Here is a 16,511-nt window from a genome sequence, read left to right on the forward strand (position 1 = left end):
CTTAATTGTGTAATTAAAATGAATGGATGATAATTCATCCATATATGGTAGTTTGAAACTAAAATATTTCCTGGCCCATTTTCTGCTTGTTAGGCATTCACTACAAGTGGATTATATAGAAAACGATTGCAGTTCAACCAGATTAAACACTGATATTCTGTTGCGTGAATTGATACATGTAACTGTTAGAATAATTTAGCTTTCTGGCACAAATACTATCTGTTACTCATTTTAATAACCTCTTTCTGTCAATATTTTCTATGATCTGCTTAAAATTCCTTCTTTTGATAACCTTGACTATGCACTGTAACAGTGCTGCAGGCTTTTGACAGTAGGTGGAGTATGGTTGTATAAAAGAAGAATTGGCTGAGAGTGGGAAAAGCTAAGTGGATCACTTCTCTAACTGATGCTTTGCCATTGCAGAAGTGCTAGGCAGTGCATTTTTTTCCAGATGATCCCATCCTTCCTATCCCTCATGAGCTAAATCTGTTTCTCAGAATTGTAGAACCTCTCTAAATTCTGGCATCCCACTGGTAGGAGCTAGAGTGAGGAGGAGGAGTTAGCAGAAGGATTCCCTCACACCTCAAAAAAGCAGAGGAAAAATTTGCCTCTTGTTTCACCTGTATCTTTCTGCCCACAACTCGGCTGAAGTTGGAATGCTTCCCTTGCTGGCTCTGTCTTCACTAGTACAATTGTGTATGTATGTTTCTTTTCTTTCTTATTTTGCCATTGCATATCTTCTTGCAATGTTATCCTTCTTCCCCTGCTTCCTCTTTAAGTTGATGTTTATCTCTTTTATGAGTATATACTGGCTTTCCACAATTGTCTGCTATCCTCCTTTGCTGATAGAATTAGGCGTTTTCAGGTCTGGAATTAGAAATAGGAAACTGAATCTGATAAACTGTTCAGATACACAGCTGTCCAGAATTTCTGACAGAATTTTTGCACAGGATAATGCTGTTATAATGAAAGCGGTTAGAGCTACAGTTCTAGAATATCAAAACTCCAGCTCCCTCTGAAATACCTTTTAAAAATTAAATACACATACTGACTAGAAAAAATACAGCCTATACTTTAAAGAGAGAGTGCGCTCTGTGGAGAGCATTGCATACAACAAGAAGCAAACCCAAGGCAACTCCATGTGCAGTTTCTGATAGTGCAGATGTTTCCCAATAGCTCATAATTGCTTGGTTCTTTGATAACAAATAAATGAGATACTTAAACATGATTGAAATATTTTGCTGTTTCACTAATGCAAATGTTGAAAAATTATGATTAGCACGTTTCACATCAAAAATGTACAGAATTCAACACTACCTTTCAAGTGGAAGGTTTTTCTGTCCATCTGATACAGCAGTTTGCCATCCAAAATGAAATTATGGACTTTGTCTTAAATGCAGCAACTTAGGAAATGACTCACTGTTCTATTTCATGTTTAAACAGAAACTTAGTGTGTCTGTTATCATTTGACAATCCCTATAAGCATCAGTAACTGCCATAAAGAACAAAATACACTTCTGTCCTTACCTGAAAAGTGACAAACTTTCAGTAGTGCATGTCTCAGTGAAGTTGAAGTTGCATTAAAGGGCAGTAAACCTCAAGAGGCAAAGTTTTTAGCTTTGGCCACGTTCCATGGAGGAAATTTGAATCCATTGTTATCATCGTATATATAAACCACACACATCTTCCTCTGTGGTTTTTGACACATTTATTGTTTTCTGTGTCATAAAAGTTTTGGAGAATTCCCACTAAGCAGCTGGTGTTGTTGCAGGCCATCTCCCACCTTACTATAGTTTTTAAAATAAGTGGTGTCTGCCAGAACTTTTTCTTGTCTCTCTAATAAACAAAATTGACTATTGGTAATAAATAAGTGCGGACTCCAGCAGATACTGTCTCTTTTGTGATAGAGACAAATGTCTGTGGATGCACATTTCCTTAGAGAACACTTCCTAACTTCTTCTACACCAGAAATATTTCAGATTTACATTTTCAATATAGACCTGATTTGAGAGAAACCAGATTGCTTCATTAAGGTCTACTTCATCAAGGTATTTATGAATGAGTCTTTACATGCAACAGCATAGGGATCATACCAATGAGCTATCCAAATCACAAGATCAACTGCTTGCATTTCATGTTGTTTTGCAGAAATGCATGATTTAAACAGAATTTTATCTCTTACATTATAATGATGACCAAGCAGAAGTCAGGGTCCCATTCTCAAACATCTAAAACAAATAAAGGTCTTAAATTCTACTGTGCGTGTTGCTAAGGTCATAATCCATTTCCTACTGAAATCAGCAGAAATCAGCTCAGATTTCCAGTGGAATTGAGGGGGAGTCTTTCCATATAATTCAGTGGGAGTTAGATTAATGACAACAGATGTGGCTGCAAAGCATTATGTTGTCTTATAGCCATATGATTCTAGCAGTTCAGTGAATCACTCTATTAAATTACATAAATGGCCACATTGTGATTATGTCTTCATTATTTCTATAAAGAAACCAATTTAGACTGTATTTAGGGTGTTTTAAAGGCTATTTTTTGGCCTCATTAATAAGCAATTTGTGTCATTTAGGAGTAATGACCATATTATTTATACCAAAAAAACATGAAATACTCTTTATATAAAGAATTTATGTTCCTCAGGCACAGCAGCACAACTTCCAGTTATGCAAATGAATGAGCAACTTCAAAACAAAAATGAGTCATATAAGTCTAAAAAAGGGATAATGTATATGTATAATGCATATAGACACAAAGTATGATGAAAATGTGACTTTGATCTTTAAACAGTGTAGGTAACTGATCTACTGTGTTTTGTATGGAGGAAACACGAACGCTTAGCCATGTACTAATATAAAATTATGGTATATTTTCATATATATGTACATTTTGTATGTGTATGCATTCGTACACACACATTATATACATGGTGTGAATGTGCATCTGTATATCATATGCATGTATGTATAACTTTTTTCTAACTGAAGGAAATCTAGTATGAAGAAAATTTATTGTGAACTGAAAGTGTCAGTCCCAGTTTTTTAAAGTCAGAAAAAATACAGATATTAATTTTTGTCTAAATTAGGTGCCTAACGTTCATTGAAAATGATAGAGATTTAAGCATCTAATATCTTTTGAAGCATTGTCTGGAATCTTTTGTTCTTCATCTGATCTAAATTAATGACCACTCAAAATGTCCTCTTGTGGTTTAGGGTATACGAATGTTATATATGCACTTTCCCTTGCAAGTTGGGTTATTACTCAAAGAAATGTTATTTAATGCTTGTGTTCTACCAGATATTGCCACTGCTGTTGAGATGATTGACTGTTTGGCTTGAGGGTTCAGGAGTGATCTCTGTTGCCTCATTCCATGCCAGGATGTCCACCTGCTTAATACTGTTCATTGGAGGAGACATGTCTTCCTCTCATGAATCCTGTGGTACCAGATGGTTGGACTCGACGATCTTAGAGGTCTTTTCCAACCTTAATGATTCTATGATTCTATGACTCTATCTCAAACTTGACTCAAGTACCTTCTCGGATGAAGTCTGTTATCTTATGCTCAGGAACAGGATAGCTGATAAATTCCCTGTTTTGTAAGGGAGTGATCTTACAAATCATACTGAATTTTACCTTAACGTGGTAAAAACCAAAGTAATCTTTCATTTAGCGTAGCTAACATAAAAAACATAGCTTAAAATGCAGAGTTATTAAAGTTGTGGTGAGGTCATGAAGGAAACCTATGCTTATCTGATGTTACCTGAAGGTCGGTCTGTCTGTCTCGATCTGAAGCTGACTTGTGTGGCACTGCTGGTAAGGTGTCCTGTCTTCCTCAGGCTCTTTCCCCATTCTGATGGCTCAGTGTGCACATTTCAGTATGATATGTTTTGTCTCAGTATTGTTTGTGCTTTCAAAGTCTTTGCTGATGCAGACTCCTCTAAGGTATAAATGCATCTAGCTTATTAGTGCTTCTTGAGTGAAACCAGACATGGTGATAATCAAATGGTTTTGGATAACTGCAGATACAAAGTAGTTTATCTCCAAAATCTGGCAAGAGATGCTGTAATACTTGTATCCAACAATACTTTGGTACTAACTAAATTTGTGAGTCAGCTACTAATACAAGAAACTACCAAGTAATAGTCTGACAAAGTGCAACATATTAATCAGATTAACAACTAAGCAAAAATGATTGCAATGAAACAGTTTAGAGAACATGATTTGCTCAGCAACTCCAAAATGCTTTGGGCAGCTGGAAGCCTGGAAATTGCAACATCCAGGCTACCACATGATACAGAGTGTGGGGAAGGGCTATGCTTGCATTGAACATCTGTATGATGCCTAGCCAAAAGACTTGGGTTTTTTTGGTGGTTTTTTTTTGTTGTTGTTGTTTTTGTTTGTTTGTTGTTTTGTTTTAAAAGGACTTAAAGTGCAAGAACTGGACAGGAGGAAAAAGTCCTAAAGAAACTGCTATTCTTCTAGCCTTCTGACAAGCTTATTATCTTGGAATAACCAGTCACTGAAGTCTCTGGAGACTGTCTTAAATAAAAAGATGCAATGTCTAGTCATTAATTACCTGCCTTGTTTCAAACCAAACTGAGCAGTGTTCTAATGCACATTATAGGCTTCTGGTTTTAATTGAAAACAAACACGGGTAAACAATGAAACCACATGCTTATCAAATGCTATTTCCTGGCAATCAAGAGATATGGTAATTGCAGTAGTACAAGGGCTGTTTATCAAGATGCTTCATTGTCGACTGTTTAACTACACCTCCCCCCAGTCCTTGTTCCCATAAAACACAAGCAGTGCTGGAAACAGTGGGAAAATGTCCCTTCTGAGGCCAGGAAGTCAGGGCAACAATGATAAAAATGTTCTTCTTGAGGCCAGCAAGTCAGTCTGTCTCACAAGGCTTTATTGAATGAGAGGTGGAAAAATGATTGGAAAAATGATTGGAAAAATGCTGCAGACTGGTCTCAGGGAAGTGGTTTCAGAGACTGAAAAAGAAAAACAGTAGTGGGAGAAAGTTAGCATTTGATATATGTTAATAAACACAGATCAAATACCTCTTAATAAGCAAAAACCTATTTAAAGCCCCCCAAAGACTTATGGCCGTATTTTGATACACACATTCAGGTGTAAGCAACAGTACTGAGAAGGCCCCTATGGTGGAGGTTTCAGGAGAATATTTCTAGTCAAATATGCTAAAACTTGGCAAGATACACTGGGTAGTGCTTTTACAGTAGATAGCTATCGTTTAGGGGAAAATGCTCTTTTATAAAGCTTGGATATTTCAATACAGGAGTTGGAACTCTTTCCAAAATCTTTTCCTGAATATGTCACTGAGAGACATTTGCTGAAAGAAGCCAAATACATTATTAAGTAACAGGAAAACAAGCTTGATTACAGAGTAATGCACTTTGATAACTTTAGTGAGTGAATCAGAAGAAATCACTGTACATTAAGCTATGGCAGTACTGTGTTGGGTCTTCACTAAGATCCTGTTACTTTAAGAATTAGACCCTGTGTTAATTAGAAGATTGTATCATTTAGCATCTCTTACATAGATAGCTATGCTGCTATAAATGTACCCTATGTTGGTATGCTTATCTCTGTGCATGAAAAAGGAAATAATTATGCTGGCATGAAATGTCCTTTCAGTGGTTTAATGACATTCAGGAATGATCATTGATCTGACATTGCTTTAAAAATAAAAAAAAAGTCTTTGACCCAATAAATATAATTCCACCAATAAACATTTCTACTCTAGACTAGACACCACTTAGTCATCCCCCTGTCCCCTTCCCCTACCTATACACTTAAAAATATCTAAAATCTCTGTTTCCTGAAATTTTCCAATTAATTTCTTTACATTCTAGATGTGGAACAACATCTGTTCCTTTTATTTCTTCTCCCATCTCAAGAAATGCATTTGGTTTGCCACCAGAAAATAAAATCTGCTTTTACAAGTATCACTCATGAGATCTTTTGATGTCAAACCCGTGGCTTTCATACATGACTGACTGGAAAGCTACAAAATTGATTCAATTTTTAATTTTTTTAAGCAATCCTGCCTTAATTTTTTTCATTTTGTCAAATAATTATACAGATCATGTGTTCAACTGATGTAAACCCGTAGCATTCCATTCTTCTTCCATGTGTCTTCATTGTTTTATGTCTAATGAATATTTAGACCTTCTGTTCTGGAAGAACAAAAGCTAATATGATTCTGTTTGTTAACCTGCTTGAGTATGCAGCAGCAGTACTGATGATATTAGCAGAAATGAGCACACCTTGGGAATAGCAGTTTTTACTTAATTACTGCTATATGACCATCTGGGGAAACTCAGTTTGTTTTCAATATACTTGTAAAAGTTCTGTGCATGTAAGGAATACGCAGTACAAATAGTAGGTTATATAATGTGGAGGAATAAATATACAAACACCAAAGCACACAAAAAAAAAGGTGAAAACCAATCTACCAGAACAAATATTATGACACTAAAGCAACGGGGTATCCCATACTTTGTACCCAACTAAGAACAGTTAAATGAATCAGCGACAACTTCACAGAATAAAGTGAGATAATCCTCTAATATAAGTAACAGCCAGGTATCAATTGGCCATTGTCTCTGCTTGAGAGTTGTTTTTGTTAGGATTGCTACAATTTTTGTAGACTGTCTTACAAAATAGTCTTCCTTAGACAATATTTTTTTGCAAAGATCCACATTTATCTGAATCATGTTTACTTACCGGGTGTCCTGGGCAGATCAACTCTACATGGGTCTTGCTGAGTTCATCCCGACATCTTGGGAATACTATGTGCAGAGGCAATTTTTCAGGAATCTTGCCAAAAGTAGCCTCCTCATCTAGCAGTAGATCTACAAAGCTGGGGATGCATATCTGGATGCCTGTATGATCTATAGGCCCCACAAAAATAGAAGTCACTTTTAAATAGAAGCAATCCTTTTCTTGTTACTGTGGCCAACTCACATGATCTTTAATGTGCTATTCAGGCAGGGGAGTACTACTTTTCCATGGACAAACGGATGAACAGTTTCTGTTTCAGAGTAATATGAGCTGAGTTGCAACATCTTTAATATGCAATGTTTACTATTTAATGCCTTCTAAGTCCAGCATGACATATATGGTAACAGAGAAAAAGTCTGTATTTACAGGTATCTACATTAATTCCTAAAGCTTCACAGTATGTACATTTTATATAAATATCTATTACTATTACTACCATCATTATTACCTTTATCCTTTTCATTGGTTTTCTGAAACTTGGGTGGGAAATAAATTTCTCAGATTGAAGCACAATCAGTAGCAGTTCATTTTGGTGACAAACCTATTTTTCTATTCTTTAAAACCCCACTGTCTTTCTCCTACCATCTTCATCAAAACATTTATTTGCATTTTATTTTCATTCAAGTCCCAGTCTTCAAAAAGTTGAATTGGCAACTTGCTACAACTGTATTAAGAAAAACAAAGTTATTATTCCCTTTCTTACATTCTCTACAAAATTTTGTGAAATATTTTCATGACCAGGATTGATGAAATTCAAAAGCAATCTTCCCTGTGGTCTTTCATGTGAAGAACCATGATCGGTCTCTGCTGATAAAAAAGATAAATAAATTAAATATAAAGTAGGCTCAGCTCTGACCATGACTTATTGTAATTGTTTTCAAACATCCTGATTTAAGATTTCTTGCCTGAGAGCAATGCAATATAAATGGCATTACTTTATTTTTGCATAGTAAGTTCACTTTATCTTATGATTATCTGAATGAGCTAGATATGGTTTTATATGATCAGCTGAAGTATAAGTGCTTAGGTGAAAGGCCATAAAATGAGGAAATATCTAGTGTTAGGAGCAGAGCTATACTGAGGTCAGGAAGTTTCCATTACCCTGCCAGAGGTCTCACTTTGGATGGCTTTTGCTGTGTGCGAAAAGATTGTGATATTGTTTGTTTCTTTGTCTTGCATAATGTAGCCAGGATTTCAAAAAACAAGACATAAATTGATCAGATTCATTTCTGGGGCAGAAGGTGACTAAGTCATCACTTTTAAAGAGACTTAAAAGTGACTTAAAAATTATGTTCTGCAGAGTCCGTTAGAAAAGGTTCTAGTGGAGACAGCTAGATTATCTCTAGTTTGTTATCTGACATTCTGACGACAAAACAGACTTGGATTTTGTGTATCTTGGAAAACTGTAAATTCATGAGGCCTATTTACTGTATCAGACTTATTTGGAATTAATTTGTTCTTTGTCAGTAATGCCAGCTTCTCCAAGGATCCAAGTGCACAGGGGCGATGAAAATCTGTCCCATTGTCCACTGTTCCTTCAGAGTCCTTGTAGATGCATCCTGGGACATGCTGCAGCTCCCACAGGTAGTTGTTCCGTAACTCAGAGGTTCTGCCATATACTCAGCAGAGTTGGAGTGAATAGGTTCACTGGCCCAATGGAATAAGTGAATTGGAGTACAGATCTAAATCCTTCACTTTCTATTCTTCTTGAATGATCTAAGGTAAAGCATAGGATTCCATTCATGGACAGTCTTTGTTAGACTCTGGCTCATACAAAAGAGAATACAAACAGGGAGAAAACTTGGAACCTTTGAATTAAAATTGTGTTGGTTTTGCCTGCAAAATAAGTGAACAAATTAATCAGGAATTTGTTAAAACATAACAGTACGCGTAACAATAAAATTATCATCTTTTAAAAGAACTGTGGTCCACCTTGTACAATGGAATACTAACATGGTACTTTATTGTGTCAGTGGCTAATGGATATATTGTTTCATTGTCAATAAGTACAATTATTTTCAGTACAAAAATGCATTGAACCTACTGGAAAAAAATGTGTCTAAGTTCCCATAAAACTCTTTTGGCTGTATTCTGTTGTCTTTTCAATATTTCAATAAGCACAAACAACATTAGCAAGGTGAAATTAGTAATGTCCCTCCCATCAGCCTACTCTAATCAGTAAAGAGAACTGATCACTTAATGCGTTAACAAGGAAAGTTGTATTTTGTAATGATGATAGTTACCAAGTTTTGCTACAGCCTGGTAATAGTTAATTGTTAGATATGAGAGTTTCTTTCATGATATTGGGAAGCTAAGAAATTCTTGGGTGCCTGTTCTTCAGTCTTCTCTGTGTAGGTAACTGTATGTGCAGAATCTCTTTTATTTGAAGCCTTTTGAAAGAAGAAATTGCAGGATTGGCACTAATGTTGTATGCAGACTTTGTGCTCTTACAGCACAAGCCCTATGGTACTTTTAGATATAAGTGTTCAGCGGTATTCAGAACTCTTTATCTTTTGTTGGCAGTTTCATTGTTGGCATTTTAAAATGCATTTTAAGAATGTTACTACTTTGACAAATCAGACATTTCAAGTGATGTTTTAAAGCAGAGTTAGAAGGATTCTTCATTAATAGAAAGAGCAACAGAATTTCTTGCTTACTTTTACGTTCTGAAGTTTGTGATCAATTATGATATCTGAAAAGTTAAATTTGTCTTTAAACCAAGACTGTTTTGGGGGTTCACTGATGTGAGTAGTAATGTGTTCCACATTCATTATTGCCATAAAGAAAATGTTCTCTTGCAATATTTTGCAATACAAAATGAACTCAGGGAGAGCTATGTCAAAATTATTAATAGAGTTAAACACACCTCCATGCATATGGTTCAGGTAAAACAGTGGCAGAATGAATAATTGAAGTTTTGTCTATCATAAAAGTTCAAGATGTTTAAACTGCTGACTCTTCATTTTCCTGCATACATCACATTTCATCTTAGGTGATGTAATTTGTCATAAAAGAAAAAAAAAAAGAAACATGAAGAACAAAAAAGACACGATATATTTCTGCTATTCTAGGTCTGGCTCATTCACAGCACTGAAAAAATTAGTATTTTTGTTTTAAGTGGAATGCCACCCTTGACTTTTTATACAAATGATAACGATTAACAGAATCAATGCCTCATAAAAATACATTTGTAATATTTTGAACCACTTTTTTGCATTACTTTTTCCTTAGTTACAGTACTAATTTTGGCTATTCTTATTGACTGAAATTTATTTATGACTTATATGCTTGGGTGCTGTTTATTTCCATCTGTCTGTAAGCAGTTTGTACATCTTAAGCACTTTGTACCTCTTAAAATTTGCATCCCTGCCTCCTCAAAGTATAAATCAAAAGAAGAGACTGTTCTTTGTGAATTTAACTAAGCTGCAAGTTCACAATGAATTACTTCTTCTTGAGCTGGTATTCATGGTTTTTTTACATATATTCAACAGGGAACATTCTGAGAATGAATTTGTTGGAGACTATGTGTTTATTTCCTTATTGCAATATGCCCTACTGACTCTGAAAGTCTTCTAAAACTTTACATATCTTTATTTTTGTTATTGCAGAAATCCTAATAATTACTTTCATAGATTCTTAGAAGTTACAAGAACAGGATCTATTTAAGAGTCTCGATCACTGTGCTCTTTTAAACTGGGCACTTCAAAACTCTCTTGGTTTTGTTAAGCTTCAGGCTGGTCATTTTTGTCTTATTATTTCCATTACTCCTTTTTTTTAAATAACCATTTCTACTACTTGCTAACGTTACTGTCATAGATGGTTAAGTCATCGAAGTATGATTTTTCTCCTGGAAGAGCTTTCTGACATTTGCAGGTTGGAATGTTGAACTGTTTTTGATGCTGAGCATGTTCTGAAAAGCAATCACAAGAAAACTATTTGCCAAATGGTGTGTTGGAACTACAAATCTTAAAGCACCTTGTGTCCATAAAAACTTGCCAAAACCTTTCTGATTAATCTGATTTGCTGAAGCATTTTGTTCTTGTTATCTCAGCAAATATTTACCTTCTTGCAGAACTTCTCTGGTATTCTTGCATGGTTGTTGGGGGTCGCGATGAAGCTTGATTTTGTTTCCCTTTTTTTCTCTTTGCAAATGCTGCAGAGCGAACAGGGACTTAGATATATCCTAAGGCTATGTGTTTTTGAAAAGTTTTCTCTCTTTCCGCAAGTTTTGTAAGGCTTGTTGTTCAGGTCATGCAGAAACTGATCTCAGGCTCAGTTTTGCACTAGCAGAGGAGCTGAATTCCTGATTCAGCATGGTTCCATACTCACTGAATGGTGGTACCCTGAAAATTGATGATAAAGAATGGCCATTTACAATAGTGGTACCTAGTAACATGTTATTAATTGTTGGTTTACTCTTACTTCTGAGAAAGCTTGCTTATCTCTTGTTCTCACCTTAAAAAAGAATAGCCTAGGTGGTGAAATGAAATTAACTAACAACAACTAGCTCTTCATGGAATAAACTAATTAAGCATTGTAATTGATTGCTTGAATTCTCTTAAACAGTTTAGTATACTGAGGGACACATACGGTACACAGTTTGACACAGGTATGCGATTAGCATTTTTACTACTGCGTGAACTGTGTTCAATTCTCTAGGCATTGTATTACCACTGTATACTGTGCCCCCACTACCCTGAGGGCTTGATTTCATAGTGATACTCCTCTGAAATACTTGTAACAACTCATAAGCCATTGTTTATTAATATCATAGTATAATGGGAATAATTGAATGAGTAGCATGGCAGAGTCTTTCCTACTCTCTTTTCACACTACACATTCACAAGGAACATTGGGAAGTTGATTGTTATGAACCAGGAATGATATAACAGCTGGCCAAATTCCTTCTAAGATTTCACTTTAGATTTCGGAAAACAAATAAATATAATTAATATATAAATATAATTAATATAATCTAGAGGAACTATCACAAATTCTCCTTCAAAACACAAAAAAACCAAAAGTGTTTTTTCTTAAATACTTTCAAAAGTAGTTTTTTCAAGGGGCAATAATTTTTAAAATCTGGACTTCCTACTTTGGCCAGACTATCTCATAAGACCTCAGCATTGCAGTGCTCTTCTTTTATCAACAAAATCTGAATACTTACGAAAATCCTACTCCGAAAGGGGCAAAGAACTGCTTCAGAATGTGACTCCACATGTACCTCTGACATAAGAATCTACAGAACAATGCTATCTTTGAAGGTATTTTATTAAAGTATACATATAACTATAATTATATATGCAACTCTTCAAATCTTCAATTAGCATTCATTAATATTATTGCCTATTTTTGTATTGTCTTTTCTTGATAGCAAGAGAGGTTTTTTATGCTGTTTTTATCATCTTTATGTGGTGTAGCCTTTCTGCTGAGTTAAAGGGCAGCTGTGTATTTGATCCATGTGGCGGACAGGATGTATAAAATAATCATAGAATCATAGAATCATGGAATAGTTTGAGTTGGAAGGGACCTTTAAAGGTCATCTAGTCCAACCCCCCTGCCATGGGCAGGGACATCTTCAGCTAGATCAGGTTGCTCAGAGCCCCATCCAAGCCTCTGACCTTGATGTTTCCAGGGATGGGGCATCTACCACCTTTCTGGACAACCTGTTCCAGTGTTTCACCACCCTCATTGTAAAAAATTTCTTCCTTAGATCTAGTCTAAATCTACCCTCTTTTAGTTTAAAACCATTCCCCCTTGTCCTGTCGCAACAGGCCCTGCTAGAAAGTTTGTCCCCATCTTTCTTACAAGCCCCCTTTAAGTACTGAAAGGCCGCAATAAGATCTCCCCAAAGCCTTCTCTTCTCCAGGCTGAATAACACCAACTCTCTCAGCCTTTCTTCATAGGAGAGGTGTCCCACCCCTCTGATAATTTTTGCAGCCCTCCTCTGGACCCGTTCCAACAGGCCCATGTCTTTCTTGTGCTGAGGGCTCCAGAGCTGGACACAGCACTGCAGGTGGGGTCTCACCAGAGCAGAGTAGAGGGGCAGAATCACCTCCCTCAACCTGCTGGCCACACTGCTTTTGATGCAGCCCAGGATACGGTTGGCCTTCTGGGCTGCGAGCCCACATTGCTGGCTCCTGTCCAGTTTTTCGTTCACCAGTACCCCCAAGTCCTTCTTGGCAGGGCTGCTCTCAATCCCTTCACCCCCCAGCCTGTATTGATACCGGGGGTTGCCCCAACCCAGGTGCAGGACCCTGCACTTGGCCTTGTTGAACCTCATGATATTCACACAGGCCCACTTCTCGAGCTTGTCCAAGTCCCTCTGGATGGCATACCGTCCCTCAGGCGTATTGACCACACCACTCAGCTTGGGGTCATCTGCAAACTTGCTGAGGGTGCACTCGATCCCACTGTCTATGTCATTGATGAAGATATTAAACAGTACTGGTCCCAATATGGACCGCTGCTGGACACCACTTGTCACCATCTGGACATTGAGCCGTTGACCACTACCCTCTGGATGCAACCATCCAACCAATTCCTCATCCACCAGACAGTCCACCCATCAGATCCATACCTCTCCAGTTTAGAGAGAAGGATGTTGTGGGGGACTGTGTCAAAGGCCTTACAGAGGTCCAGATAGATGACATCGGTAGCTCTTCCTGTGTCCACTGATGTAGTGACTTCATCATAGAAGGCCACTAGGTTGGTCAGGCAGGACTGGCCCTTGGTGAAGCCATGCTGGCTGTCTCGAATTGCCTCCCTTTCCTCCATATGCCTTAGCATAGCTTCCAGGAGGATCTGTTCCATGATCTTCCCAGGCACAGAGGTGAGACTGACTGGCCTGCAGTCCCGTGGTCTTCCTTTTTTCTCTTTTTAAAAATGGGGGTTATGTTTCCCCTTTTCCAGTCAGCGGGAACTTCACCTGACTGCCATGACTTCTCAAAGATGATGGATAGTGGCTTAGCAACTTCATCCGCCACTTCCCCCAGGACCTGTGGATGGATCTCATCAGGTCCCATGGACTTGTGCACCTTCAGGTTCCTTAGATGGTCTTGAACCTGATCTTCTCCTACAGTGGGCAGCTCTTCATTCTCCCAGTCCCTGCCTTTGCCTTCTGCGGCTTGGGCGGTGAGATTCGAGCACTTGCCGGTGAAGACTGAGGCAAAAAAGTCATTGAGTACTTCAGCCTTCTCCATATCCCGGGTAACCAGGTCTCCCATTTTATTCCGGAGAGGGTCCACATTTTCCCTAGTCTTCCTTTTATCCCTGACATACCTATAGAAGCTTTTCTTGTTGCTCTTGATGTCCCTGGCCATATTTAATTCTATCAGGGCTTTCCTGTCCGCTCGGGCAATTTTTCTGTATTCCTTATCCCTCTGTAATGAATATAGTGTTACCAGAATGAAGCTAGAGTTAAAGCTATGTGGATGCTGTTCGTTTACTCATTGAAAAAGATTTTTTTAGAACTAACTTTGTGTCTGTGTCTGTGTCTGTTTGTGCATACCTACAAATTCGCATAGCCTAGTTACAATCCAGTTAAAAAGAATGGAATTTTGAGGGATTAAGCTCCTTGGGACAGTAGCCAGCATGTGAGATGTTAAGCATTCTGACTACACTAATGATAAAACCGAGCTCTGAAATGAGATCACAGTCAAAAGCATCTTAGTGCTTTGATATTTTTACTAGGTTGTTCAATAGTTTGCAGGTTTCATCCCGAAAGTCATAAAATTGTTTTCTGGGTTTCTTCTTGTCTAGACATAGTTTTGTTCTAATCACAGGCTGGGATCTCTACCGACTTTCTTTAACAGCTGCGATTGGGACATAACTTTGAGATTAATTTTATGTGGAGACTTTTAATCTTTTTCAATGTGGTCAAACCCCAAGTAAAAATTCCCATCGCTGTTAACTAGCAAAACACTGCAATGAGAGTACAGTTTCAGTATTTTTGGGTCTTTCAAACTATGCTTAATACATATTGTGGAAAGACACTTCGCAGCACTTTCTCTGACTTTAGCAAATTATTACCATTCCATTTTTGAAAGGATTGGAGAGAGTTGCAGTACTGTGATATTACATGATTTCTCGAAGTCAAACAAAATGGCAGAACTCAGTTTTGATATTCCTACAGTTTTGCAGAGATAAGACTTTTCTTTTCTGTGTGCTGGATGCCTAAGTGATCCATGATGTAGATTCATGCTTTTTCTTAATTCACACAAAAAGGAAACACACAGTTCCGTGTGCTAAGTTCTAGAGGGGAAAGCCTTCCCAGACATTTCCCCAAGAAAATTATAATTGCCTGCAAACTGTAACAGCTCAGATGGGGTGTCCATGAGGTTTGAAATGGCTCGTTTGGTAGATTTCTCTAAGTCTTTATGTCCCAAGGAATTTGAAGGGTTGACAGACTTATAAACTGCTGGGATGCAACTGATGCTACAATTTTGTTCAATTCATAGCAAGCCTGTGCCTGGATATAGCAGCAAATCAAAGGGATAGAAGAATCTGGTAATGTTTATTATTTGTATTACAGGAGTGTCTAAAGGCTCTGATTGGGAATGGCATCCTTTATGCCAGTGGCTGTGCATATCTACATGAAGTTAATCTCTGCTTGAAAAAGCATACAGTATGAGGCAATAAATAAAATGAGTAGAAAGAAAGATAAATAGAGATTTAAAGGGTTAGGAACTGGGAAACAGTAAGTACATGAGCCTGTATAGGACCTCTATGCAGTTACTGTTTTTTTTCCTAAAACTGTAATTTTAACAAAGCTGTTATAACAAAGCTGCTGTGAAAAAAAGATTGTTGCTGTACCAACATGCTTGGAAAAAATAATGTAATTCCTCATTCTGCTACAGTCTCCCTGTTAGACTTTGGAAGACAGAGAGTTTGAATTGGAGTGGGAAGAAAATATAGGTAAATATCCCATGAGAAGTAAAAATTACTTTCAGAATGTCATATTCTTCCAGAGTCAGATAGTAAAGAATTATAGAAACTTTGATATAGTTGCTTATGAGTAATAAGTCTATTTAATTTTAAATCAGTCTTCAATGGGTGAATCAAAAAGTATGGTGCATGATGAGATTAGCAAAACTGGATTTGAAAATTAAATTACACACACTGTGAGAGAGAAGTTACAGGCAAAGAAAGAAGTGAAAAATAGCAATGACCAGAAGACCAATAATATAACATTAATTAAAAGTGTGGTGAGTGAAAATTAAATGTATTCAATATGAATTTTCTGAGTTTATGCAATTCCCATTTAAAAAGAAGAGTTCTGTACTTTTGTAATAATGATTTCTACAGATTAGAAGATACTAGAGTTCTTCTCAAAATAAAATATATAGTGAGAGCAGATGACAGAGTGAAGGGATACAGAAATTGTCTCATGAGACTAAAGGAGAAAGAAACTAGTCATTTACAGAGAAGGGGTGATGTAATATATAATGAAAGTCTGGTAGAATCAATAGGAATCTTTCATTTCAAAGCACATATTTATAATTGCTTTCCACGAGGAGGTGAGTGTGTACATATGTATAAATGTATCTATCTATCTTTCTATACAGTATAGGTAAAATTCAAAAATATCACCCTAGTTGATAAAAATAACTGTTGGAAATACCTGCAAAGCAGAAAAATATTTCTGCTGAAAAGGCTAAAAATATTTCCCCACAACACTGTCTGCTGGGAGGAAT

Source organism: Calonectris borealis, chromosome 13 (genome assembly GCF_964195595.1).
Source record: "Calonectris borealis chromosome 13, bCalBor7.hap1.2, whole genome shotgun sequence".
NCBI lineage: Eukaryota > Metazoa > Chordata > Aves > Procellariiformes > Procellariidae > Calonectris > Calonectris borealis.